We start from the raw sequence: 12434 nt of genomic DNA on the forward strand, positions 1-12434 counted from the left end.
GTGCAGAAACTCAGATGAACTGTATGGGTGTTCTAGCACCACTGCCTGTCGTCTACATTGGCTCATTACGGTATTTGTTAGGTGCTTATTATGTGTCAAACACTGCTCTAAGCCCTGGGATAGATAAGAATTATGGTACTTGTTAAGCACTTATTACACGTCAAGGATTGTTCTAAGAGCTGGGGCAGATACATGTTAATGAAGTTGGACACAGGCTCTGTCCCACAAGGGGTTATGGTCTAAATCAGAGGGAGAGGGATTTCATCCCCATTTTACAGATGAAGTAACTGATGCATAGAGAAGTTAAATGATTTGCTCAAGGTCACCCAGTGGACAAGTGGCAGAGCTCAAATTAGAACCCAGGTCCTCTGACTCCCAGGCCCATGTTCTTTCTATTAGATCACATTGCTAGGTTGTTCTGAGTTTGCAAGGAAAGGGGTGTCTTTGGAGAAGATGTGCCTTTAATAAGGCGTTGATGGTGGGGAGAGTTGGATATGTTGGCTATGAAGAGGGAGGGCATTCCAGGCCAGAGGCAGGACGTGGGCGAGAGGTGGGCAGCAAGACAGACGAGATCAACGTACAGTGAATAGGTTAGCATTAGAGGGAAAAAGTGAAAAGTGAGGTGATTTTCCCAAGGTCACACAGCAGGCAAGTGGTGGGTAACCACTGGATGTTCTTGAGGAATGGGGAAACATGGACTGAACATTTTCAAAGAAAAATGAACCAGGCAGGAGAGTGAAGTAAGGACTGGAGAGGGGAGAGACAGGAAGCAGGGAGGTCAGCAAGGAGGTTGATGCAGTCATTGAAGTGGAATAGGTTAAGTATCTGGACTAACGTGGTAGCAGTTTGGATGGAGAGGAAAGGGTGGCTTTTAGTGATAATGTGAAGGTAGGATCAACAGGCTTTGGTGACCGATTGAATATGTGGGTAGAATGCGAGATTACTAGCATTTAAGAGGGTATACTGCAATCCCACTAGCCAACCAGAAAGCGGATTGTTTCCCTGCCTGGTTACAAGTGTCACAATAAACCCAATTTAAGTCTGGATCATAGATGCAAACCCCCAGAACTCAAACATGCCCAAGAATATCAAGGAAAATAAAAGTCCCATTCATATCTGATCTACGGCTGGGAAGCCTGCACAGGTTTGTCATCAAAGACTGGGTCAGGAACCACGAGAAGCAGTGCAGCCTAGTGGATAGGACACAAGCTAAGGAGTCAGAGACTTGGTTCTAATTCCGGCTCTGCCACTTGTCTGCTGTGTGACCTTGGGCACGTTATTTAACGTCTCTTTGCCTCAGTTACCTCAACTGTGAATTGGAAATTAAGACAGAGCTCCATGTGGAACAATGGACTGTGTTCAACGGGTTTAGTTTGTACCTATCCCAGCGTTTAGTGCAGTGCCTGGCACATAGATATCACTTAACACCCCTAAAAAGCAAACAAAAAAAACCAAAACCCACCCAGACTCCTCCCCCCAGCTTCTTCGTGTTACATGTTTGCCTTGGACTGTCAATTTTTGCAATTGATTACTGTCTTGTATTTTACTGTTATCTTTCAATGTGTCTGTTTAAATCCTATTTTAGATGGTGAGCTTCTGCTGGGGAGTGAGGAGGTCTGGTCTTCTTAAACCCATCAGCCAAGTCTAGTATTTATGAATTTACTTATCACTCAGTGTATTTACTGAGCACTTACTGTGCACAGAGCAATATTCTAAACCCTTGGAAGAGTACAGTACGACAGAATTAGGAGACACGTTCCCTGTCCAAATGAACTTGGTTTAGAGAATGAGCTTACCGTCCACTTATACATAACCTCAAAGCGCAGGTTACTGAGGTCACTGAGGAAGCAGATGCAGTAGTCAAGGTGGGATACTTTGAGTGCTTGGATCAGCAGAGTAGTTCGAATAGAGAGGAAAGGGAGGATTTTAGCAATGTTGTGCAGGTAAAACCGACAGAATACTATTACTACAACTACTAGTTTCAAAAATACGACTACTGACAATTGTAATATTTGAACAAAAGGGAGAAAGGAGGAGGGGGAGAGGGTGAAGAGATCTGGGGGGCAGTAGTTTTGCCCTCTTCAGTTATAATTTATCTGGATGAGGAAGGCAACTAGACTAGATGTTTCATAACACAGAACATTTACAAACTCAAGAAGCCTTTGGTAATTGTACAAATGACAAAAGGAGTGGCTCATCACAGTTCACGTGCACTTGTTTCTTAAGTATTCAAGCCCTCTGGAAATACACCCTTTCATTCATTTATTCATTCAATCATTTTTATTGGACATTTACTGTGTGCAGAGCACTGTACTAAGTGCTTGGGAGAGCACAATATAACAATAAACAGACACATTCCCTGCCTACACTGAGCTTACAGTCTTGAGGAGGAGACTGACACTAATGTACAAAAGTGCTGGAGGGCTAGGAGGGGGGAATGAATAAAGGGAGCAAGCCAGGGTGATGCACAAGGGAGTGGGAGAAGAGGAAAGGAGGGCTTAGTGAGGTAAGGCCTCCTAGAGGAGATGTACTTTCAATAAGCCTTTGAAGGGTGGTGGGGGGTTGGGAGGAGTAACTGTCTCTCAGATGTGAGGATGGAAGGCAGTTCAAGGCCAGAGGCAAGACATGGGTGAGAGGTCAGTGGCGAGATAGACAAGATCGAGGTGCAGTGAAGTTGGCATTTATCATTTACTAGTTTTGTTTCCTCCTCCTACTTTGCAATAGCAACTGCACATGGTTTTAATAAATACTTTGGATGATTTCCTTTCAGTTGATGGTAGCCTCTCATAGGAACTGCCTGGTGCTTTTACAAAGCCAGAACAAAGACAATGGATTATTGTACACAAGCACCAATCCTTTTTTTAAACATCGATTTAAAATACTCGGAATATTTGTAATCGCTCTTATTAACACAGATTTTAAAGCCAGTCTTCTAAATGACCAAAAATAGTTTACTAGCAGCTGCAGAAGGGTCACTCGTTCACCAGGACAAAATTCTGCACCGCAAACCCTTCCTCACCAGCACCAAATTGGGGGTGAGAGAACTTAAGCGACTAGGCATTCCTGAGACTCAGAGTCCAAGGAGCAAATTGAAGCATCTTCTTGAAGCCTTCCAGTTTCAGAATTTTTGAAGCCTTGGGCATTAACTTGAAGGGAGCTTTCTAGAGCCCTCTGGACTGTAGATTGATTGATCCACAAAGAATGGGTCCTTCAAAGACCTTATTGCCCTGAAGGGTGGTTCACCATCAAATTATCAATTTCATAACTACAACTCCATAATTTTCTTTAATAGTATTTGTTAAGCATTTACTATGGGTCAAGCACTGTTTTAAACACTGGAGTAGATACAGGTTTACCAGAATGGACAGTCCCTGTTCCACATGGGACTCACAGAATAAGTATGACAGAAAGCAGATATTTAATCCCCATTATAATGACAAGGAAAGTGAGGCACAGGGAAGTTAAGTAACTAGCCCAGCAAGCAATTGGCAGAGCCAGGATTAGGACCAAGTTCTCTGACTTCCATTAGGCCATGATATTTCTCAAATGGCATCAAATGATGAAAATGAGTTGATAGCATATTATATTCAATCCATAGGCTACCAGCTAGATTTACAACTTTGTAGCATTATCTTTCAGTTGAACTCTGTCCTGGCTTACTATTTCTAGCAAAGATATGTTGAATAAAATAGATTTAATCTATAAAATACTAAATGCTAAAATGCTTGAGTTGACTCATTTTACAGTGCCCAAGTTGACTCCCTGCTATACAGTTAAAATTCTTCTCTTTCAAACCACTTGGGGAATGTTTAGTGTACTAAAACTGGATATAAGCACTGTCCTAGCCAGATAACAACCACACAGTCTACTAATGAGTTATCGCTGACCGAAAGCTCCCAGAGTCATAATATGGCTTAAGTCCTCAGGGTGCCATAGTAGAAATGATCTTTGCTGTGCATCAGATACAGGGAAAGTTCAGGGAACAGTATTAAGACCTACGCCCAGTTTTCTTAGCCCTTATGAGAAAGTATATGGCACTATCAATACATCTGGGCTCCAGAAATTACCTTGTAAATTTGGCGGTCCTGAAAAAGTTCAATGAAGTTCTGAGGCAACTTCATGGCAGCACGGCTGGCCGATTTAAAACCAAGAGTGCTGTTCTTATACAGCACATTCCCCATTGTCAGTGGAGGAAGGCAGTGATATATAGTTGACCCGGTCCTGCTCAATTTATTCATCTGCCGCTGATAGACCACAATGCCTTATTGCAATCAATCAAGAAAGGAGCCACTCTTTTTTAACAAAAGCTCCAAATAGAATGAGGGACATGGAGACAAAAGTGAAAGCAGTGCTAGGTCCTATAAACATCAAACATAACAGCTCAACAAGGGACAGCCTCTTTGTGCACACAAGGTGGCCTGGACTAGGGGTCCCACATTAGTCTTTTCAGTCACATACACACTTATAAGAGAATTTCACTAGTATCATCATCTCCAAGGTCTAAGGAAAACTCTCTCTGTGTGGGTGTGTGTGTGTGTGAATAACCCTAATTAGTTTGGGAGTTTATATATTTATATAAAATATAGAGAGAGTGAGTTTTCCTTAGGTCTTGAAGATGTAGACACCGATGGTGGAATTCACTTTTCAGTATGTACATGACTAGAGAGGCTAATGTGGAACCCATAACCCCAGCCATCCTATACACAAACACACGTAAACACATACACATGTGCAAGAATTGGTACTCTTCTTTTTAGAAGGTACTCATACTTCAAACTAGGGTTAGGCAATTATTTTGGCAGGACAATTTCCAAACTTTGAAGAATGTTGTTGTTGTTAATGGTATTTGTTAAGTGCATACTATGTGCCAGGTACTAAGTGCTGGAGTAGATACAATATAATCAGGTTTGACACTGTCTCTGTCCCAAATAGAGTTCACAGTCTTAATCCCTATTTTACAGATGAGGTCACTGAGGCACAGAAAAAAATAATTTAAAAAAACTTTAAAAAAAATTATTATACTTGTTAGCACTTACTATGTGCCAAGCACTGTTCTAAGCACTGGGGTAGATACACGTTAATCAGGTTGGACACAGTCCCTGTCCCACATGGGGCTCACACTCTTAATCCTCATTTTATAGATGAGGAAACTGAGGCCCAGAGAAGTGAAGTGACTTGTCCAAGGTCACACATCAGGCAAGTGGCAGAGTGGGATTAGAACCCAAGACTTTCTGACTTCCAGGCCCATGATCTATCCATTAGGCCAAGTTGAGGTGGGGCCCTTCTAACACTAGTCATAGCATTTACTGAGCACCCACTTTTTTTAAAAAAAATGGTATTTATTAAGTACTTACTATGAGCCATGCACTCAACTAAACTGTGGGGTAGATACAAGATAATCAGGTTGGACACAGTCCATGTCCCACACAGGGCTCACATGACCCATATCTATGTGAGGTTACTCAAATCCTAACCAGTATTCGAATGACCAACTACTGTAATTCACAGTAACCAAACAATCCTAATTATCTGGAAGATGGGGCCTCATTGCCTTGAAGAAACAAATTTATGTTCTGACAAAATTCCAAGCCTCCTGGTGTTTTTCACTCTTTGTCCAGCGTAGCATGCTTTGTCCACAATGGATTATATAGCTTTCTCAGAAAGTGTCATATTTGTAAAACACCAGCTTTTTATTTTCTAGGATTTCAGGAGCTTTCCTCAGGATGCAACATAGAAGATATGGAAAAAAATGTTTTCTGCTGAATTACTTGAAGTCAAGGTTCTCAAAGACAGCAATTAGGTGTCAGGAGGATTTAGGCTGTGACCATTATAATTCTAGTTTTCTCATCCAGCGCTTAGAACAGTGCTCTGCACATAGTAAGCGCTTAACAAATACCAACATTATCTTATCTTGTTAGATATGGAAAATCTGAAATCTACATCCCTTAGTGTGCAGGTAGGCTCCCCTTTGGAGGATGAGCATGTGGGTGTGTTGTCATGAAAACAGCTTGTCCTTAGCAATACAACACATGAAAACCGACTATTGATGAGAAGACTCCAAAAATGGACATACACCCTCAGAAAATCCCCATTCACACCGAGGGGAGCCCTCTATGGGTCAACCCGCCCGTACCCAGGGCGACATGAGGAGCAGAAGTCAGGAGGAATTCAGTAGCCTCTGGAAAAATCTGCAGGGCTGAGAGCCAATCTTCTCCAGGCTTCTGGCCCTGGGGCCCGGGAAAAAAACCTAGGATGCTCCTTCCCCATAAAAGGAGATTCAAGGTCGGATGCTTCTTGTCTTTGAGGACTTAACAGGAGGCAACGAACTGAACGTCTGGGGCTCAGAAAGGCTGGGCAGAGATACAAGGTGCTAAAGTTTGACAGAGAGCCCAATGAAGTGATGGGGTGTGGGTGTCCCTGGAGACCTTCTTCCAGGAGCGTCCATCCTGGCTGCCATCCTGACAGGGGGCCGCCAGAATGGAGCGCTTCAGCTTTCTCTGGTTTGGAGCGCCTGTTTGAGGAGACACACTGTTGCTAAGCCAAACCACAAGGGCTGCTTGCGGTGAGGCAGCATGGCCTACTGGAAAGACCACATGTGTGGGATTTTAACACACCCAGGCTCTAGCTCCCGCTCTGCCACTAGCCTTTTGTGTGACCTTGGGCAAGCCTCTTGACCTCTGGTCTCAGTTCCCTCATCTGTAAAACTGGAATGGACTTCCAGCTCTCCCTCACTCCCTCCTGGACCTGTATAGGCCAGAGATGTCCTGAGTCATCTATCTTCTATCTACTACCTTCAGGCTTAGCACAGTGTTTGGCACATAGCAGGTGGTCAATAAATGTCACTGACATTTACACTAGGTGGCAAATAAACCTTACTAAACTTCGTTCACGACAAATTTGACTGTTAGGATCGTCGCCATTTGCGTTTTCTGGTAAAACGCACCGCAAAATGTATGGTTATCGCTGAGATCTACAGATTACTAGCCACATCAAAAAATGACATGTTCTTTTAATTTTGAATCTTTCCCACTAGCAAGAACAAAGCTTGAAGGCAAATCTCAATTGGAGTCTGATGGGTGAAACAAAGCTGGAAATCATTCTGTGTCCATCCATTAAATTAAAGCTATTTTGAAGCTTTATTTTCAGAAATGCAGTTTTGGAGGGAAGGGGGAGAAATACAAGGGCTTTGGGAGGCTTGTACTAAAAATAGTAGTGGTATTTATTGAGGGACCATTATGTGTAATACACTGTACCAAACACTTAGAAAAGTGCAATAGAAACATTAGAAACAGTCCCTGCCTCTAAGGAGTTTGTGCTCTACCCAGAGAGACCAACACAAATATCAACAAATAATCAGAATAGTAGACTCTACAGCTGATTATACTTATATACAGCAAGTGCTACAGAAGAAGGATATAAATAAATGAAAGAGCATAAACATGTGTGTTGGAGGGGGGCTACTGGGTTCAAAAATAAATCAAGAGCATTTATTTAGCACTTACTGTGTTCTGACCACTGTACTAAGCACTAGGGAGAGTGTAATACAACAAAGTTGGTAGATAGGCTCTCTGCCCACAAGGAGCTTACAGTTAAAGGTAATAAATGAAAGACAACAGGAATACATACATATCTCCATCTGAAATAGGCATCTAACAGAAATTTTCTGCCCAAGTTCCCTAAGAATCCTGAAACTGGATAAATAATTATCATTTATTCCTGGTTCAAAGGCCAGCCAGTAATCTCTAAATCAGACTCCCTAAAACTATTTCTGCAGCTGGAGATGTGTTGCCAAGAAAAATGTTAATGTCACCTGACAGATGATAAATTGAGCATATTGGGTAATGATAGAGGTTCACATTGGTGAGAGCAACTGGGAAACTACTTCCTTAACCTGTAGAAAGTAGAACCCATTACCAATTTCTTCATAATAAAGTTTTTTCATGTTGAATAGCAAAGTCACCTGTGAAATTACTTATATATGCATTGTATTTTGGGAGAAATAGATTTAGTCTTTAGTGGAAAAAAAAACAAACCCCAAAATCTAGCCCAACACTTCTAGATCTCATTTTAATTTTAATATGTACACTTTACTAAGCTACATTTCTGCAAGATCCAAAATGTCTGATGGTCAAAACTTCACATTTTAAATTTCCCTTCTTCCCTGTTGCTTTTAAATTTCCCTTCCTCCCTGTTGTTCAAGTAATGGTGCCAACTCAAAATAACTGTCCACAAAATGTGTGGGAGAAATAACTATTTTCAACCAAGGGGAAAAAAAACAACCTCCTCCAACTCTGATCTTATTCAGCTGTGTAAATTACCATGGTCTCCCAGATCTGGAGCCAGAAAGGAGGCCAGATCTAAATCTATTAGCCTACACATAAAAACTTTTATAAAAATCCTGATCTTTCTTCCTTAATAAAAACTGAATGTATGCATTCAGAGGCTTAATATCTTTGGATTGTGCCATATGGGGCTTGCTCCTGTTGAGCTGCTAGGGTCAATGATACATCGAGGTTTCACTGTGCATCCACCGGGATGGCTCTCTGAGCAGGCAGAGTAAATACGAAACCTCTACGACTGACTACAGATGCCCACACAAAAATCACACCAGTACATCAATGTAAATGGCTGCAAATCGGAGGTATGTACAGATATGGGGAGAGGGGCTCAGGTGGGCCGAGAGTGGAGTCTCCAGGCTGAACGGTTTTGTAAAGGGGATGGGGCTGGCAAAAGGAAAGGAAGGAAGAATAAGGACTACATACTTTGTAGAAAGCACCGTGCTAAGTGTTGAAGATGCAGGACAATCGGAACAAGTACGGTCTTTATACTGTCATCCTGGGGCCCCGATCCTAACCTGCCATGCTCCATCTCGGCTGAGCCGCTTGGCCAGTAGCCCGCAATGCCCTCCTTCCTCTCCCCACCACCTCATCCCAGCCCCCTTGCTCCACATCTGCCTTGCTCCATCTGGACGGGAAGGACGGCGGCAGCGGAGGCGGCTCCACGGGCTCAGGACGTGGGAAGGCCGCAGCTGTGGCTCTCACTGTGGCTGCCACTTTTGGACTCTGAGCCCCCAGAAGCCTGAAAGTCTGCTCTCCGAGCCCCGGGACCCTACAGCTTCTATTTTATTGCTTGGTCCATTTATCCCCATCCTCCACCTTCTAATTTGACTTTGTGTTTGATTTTTTTCTTATGTGTTTGTAGCCACAAGAGGAATCAGTGTAGACTACTGGAAAGAGCATGGGCCTGGGGGGGTCAGAAAATCTGGATTCTAAATCCTTGCTCTGCCACTTGAGTGCTGTGTGATCTTGGGTAAGTCATTTAACTCCTTGTGCCTCAGTTACTTCATCTGAAAAATTGGGATTCCAATACCGGTTTTCCCTTCTACTTAGACTGCGAGCCCCATGTGGGGCAGGTACTGTCTCTGGCCTGATCATCCTGTATCTACCCCCCAAGGACTTACTACAGTGCTTGTTACATAGTGTTTAATACCATTATTGTTGTCAAATCTAATAGAGCAAAATACTATAACTAAAAAAGCAGTTAGAAAACCCACAGCTTGTCAATAACAAAGTCAGTTCTGTCATGGAAGGGGATAGATTCCTAAAAAATACATTTGTATTCCTAAAATACATTCCTAAAAACATATTTTGTATTCCCCAAAAAACTCTATCCTAAAAAAAATCCTCCGTCGACCGCCCGGCTCCCTCCAGGTATCTCGGCATCTACCACCTCCCATTCCTCTCCAAACTCCTTGAGCGAGTATCTACTCCCCACCGTCTCCAGTTCCTCTCCCCCAATTCTCTCCTAGACCCCCTCCAATTACTGCCTTCACTCCCTTGAAATTGCCCTTTCAAAGGTCACCAACAATCTCCTTGCAAAATCCAATGGGCTCTACTCCACCCTAATCCACCTCGACCTCGCAGTTGCCTTCGACACTGTGGATCAACCCCCTTCTCCTGGAAACGTTATCCAACCTCGGCTTTACTGACACTGTCTTCTCCTGGTTCTCCTCCTATCTCTATGGCTTTTCATTTTCAGTATCTTTCATGGCCTCCTCTGCCTCCCACCACTTAACTGTGGGAGTCCCTCAAGGTTCAGTTCTGCATCCCCTTCTATTCTTCATCTAACCCACTGCCTTGGAGAACTCATTTGCTCCCATGGCTTCAACTACTAATCTTTATGCAGATGATTCCCAAATCCACATCTCTAGCCCTGATCTCTCTCCTCTGCAGTCTCCTCCTACCTTCAGGAATTCTCTATTTGGATGTACTGCAGACACCTCAAACTTCATCTCCAAAACACAACTCCTCATCTTCTCACCCAAACCCTGTCCTTCGCATGACTTTCTTGTCACAGTAGACAGTACCACCATCCTTCCTGTCTCAAGCCCATAACCTTGGTGTTATCATTGACTGATCTCTCTCATTCAACCCAGATATTCAATCTGTCACCAAATCCTGTCAATTCCGACAACACTTCTAAAATCCGCCCTTTCCTCTCCATCCAAATTGCTACCACGTTAATCCAAGGGCTTATCCTACCTTGCCTTGATTACTGCCTTGAGAAGCAGTGTGGTTTAGTGGATAGAGCATGGGCCTGGGAGCCAGGACTTGGGTTTTAATCCTGGCTTTGCCACATGTCTGCTGTGTTACCATGGGCAAGTCACTTAACTTCTCTGGGCCTCAGTTACCTAATCTGTCAAATGGGGATGAAAACTGTGAGCCCCATTTGGGACATGAACTGTGTCCAACCTGATTATTTTGTACCTACCCCAGCACATAGAACAGTGCTTGGCACGTAGTAAGCACTCAACAAGTACCATAATTACTATCATTATTGTTACTACTATTGCATCACCTTCCTTGCTGACCTCTTTGCCTCTGTCTCTCCCCACTTCAGTCCAAACTTCACTCGAATGCATGCATGGATTATTTCTCTCCAAAAACGTTCAGTCCAGGTTTCCTCATTCCAAGAACCTCCAGTGGTTGCCCCATCCACCTCCATATCAAAGAGAAACTCCTTACCATCAGCATTAAAGCACTCAATCACCTTCCTATCTTACTTCACTGATTTCCAACTACAACCCAGCCCACACACTTCGCTCCTCAAATGCCAACTTACTCAATGTACCTCAATCTTGTCAATCTCGTCGCCAATCCCTCGCCCACGTCCTGCCTCTGGCCCAGAATGCCCTCCCTCTTCATAACCGACAATTACTCTCCTCACCTTCAAAGGCCTCCAAGAGGCCTTCCCCAATTAGGCCCTTATTTCTTCATCTTCCACTCCCTTCTGCATCACCCTTGACTTGGATTTGCACCTCTCCCTCAGGCCCAAAGCACTCCTGTACAGATCTATAATTTAAGTTATATTAATGTCTATCTCCCCTTCTAGACTGTAAGCTTATTTGTGGGTAGGGAATGCGTATACCAACTCTTTTATATTGTACCTTCCCAAGTGCTTAGTACAGTACTCTGTACACATCCAGCCTCTGGCCTGGAATGCCCTCCCTCCCCATATGACAGTTACTCTCCCCTACTTCAAAGGCTTATTGCAGCCACATCTCCTCCAAGATGTCTTCCCTGACTAAGCCCTCCTTTCCTCTTCTCCCCGTCCCTTCATCGCCCTGACTTGCTCCCTTTATTCACCTCTGCCCAACCCCACAGCACTGATGTACATATCTGTAATTTAATTTATATTAATACCTGTCTCCCCCTTTAGACTGTAAGCTCGTTGTGGGCAGGGAATGTGTCTGTTTATTGTTGTAATGCACTCTCCCCAGTGATTAGTACTGTGCTCTGCACATAGTTAGTGCTCTATATGATTGATACTCAAATACGACTGATTGATTGTAGAACCTTGCATTCATGAAAGCACAGAACATAGAACTCAGGCAGTGTTTGACGCCACACGTATGCATAAAGCCATTACTTCCAATACCAGACTGCATTGTAACCACACAGATGTGCTGTCAAGACATATATACCAATTCTGCAACTGTGTTTTAACCAAAACATGTAATGAAAGCATGTGTTGTGTCAGAGCTGACTATACCTATTTTTTTTTTTTAAGATGGGTGTTTGATACACAGCTGCTGGCAGTTTTGGTAAAAGATCCTTTCCCACAAAAATCATTCAACTAATGAGGAATTGGATTCAAATTTCACCCCAAACCAATGAATACTTAAACCATTAATGCCACAGATAAAACACCTGTCACATTGTATTAAATATCTGACAAGCTTATTTTGAAAAATTAAAAGGTAGAAGTTCAAACCATTTTTAAATCTATAAAATTGCTATAAATGTAGAAAGGAACTATTAATTGGCACACCCTTCTTAACATTCTCAAACAATAAGTTGGTTACAAATACTTACCCACAACTAAAGAACCCATGTACATAAACCTTATGAACAATATAAGCATTCATTCTGACT

The 12434-nt window shown here is 43.0% G+C and overlaps 1 protein-coding gene across 2 annotated transcripts in view; it reads right to left on the reverse strand.

Annotated features, from left to right (window-relative positions):
- LOC100092510 (spermatid perinuclear RNA binding protein) overlaps window positions 1–12434 on the reverse strand; it is a 115676-nt gene that overhangs the window by 78111 nt on the left and 25131 nt on the right. The window lies entirely within an intron of this gene.

Source organism: Ornithorhynchus anatinus, chromosome 4 (assembly GCF_004115215.2).
Source record: "Ornithorhynchus anatinus isolate Pmale09 chromosome 4, mOrnAna1.pri.v4, whole genome shotgun sequence".
Classification (NCBI taxonomy): domain Eukaryota; kingdom Metazoa; phylum Chordata; class Mammalia; order Monotremata; family Ornithorhynchidae; genus Ornithorhynchus; species Ornithorhynchus anatinus.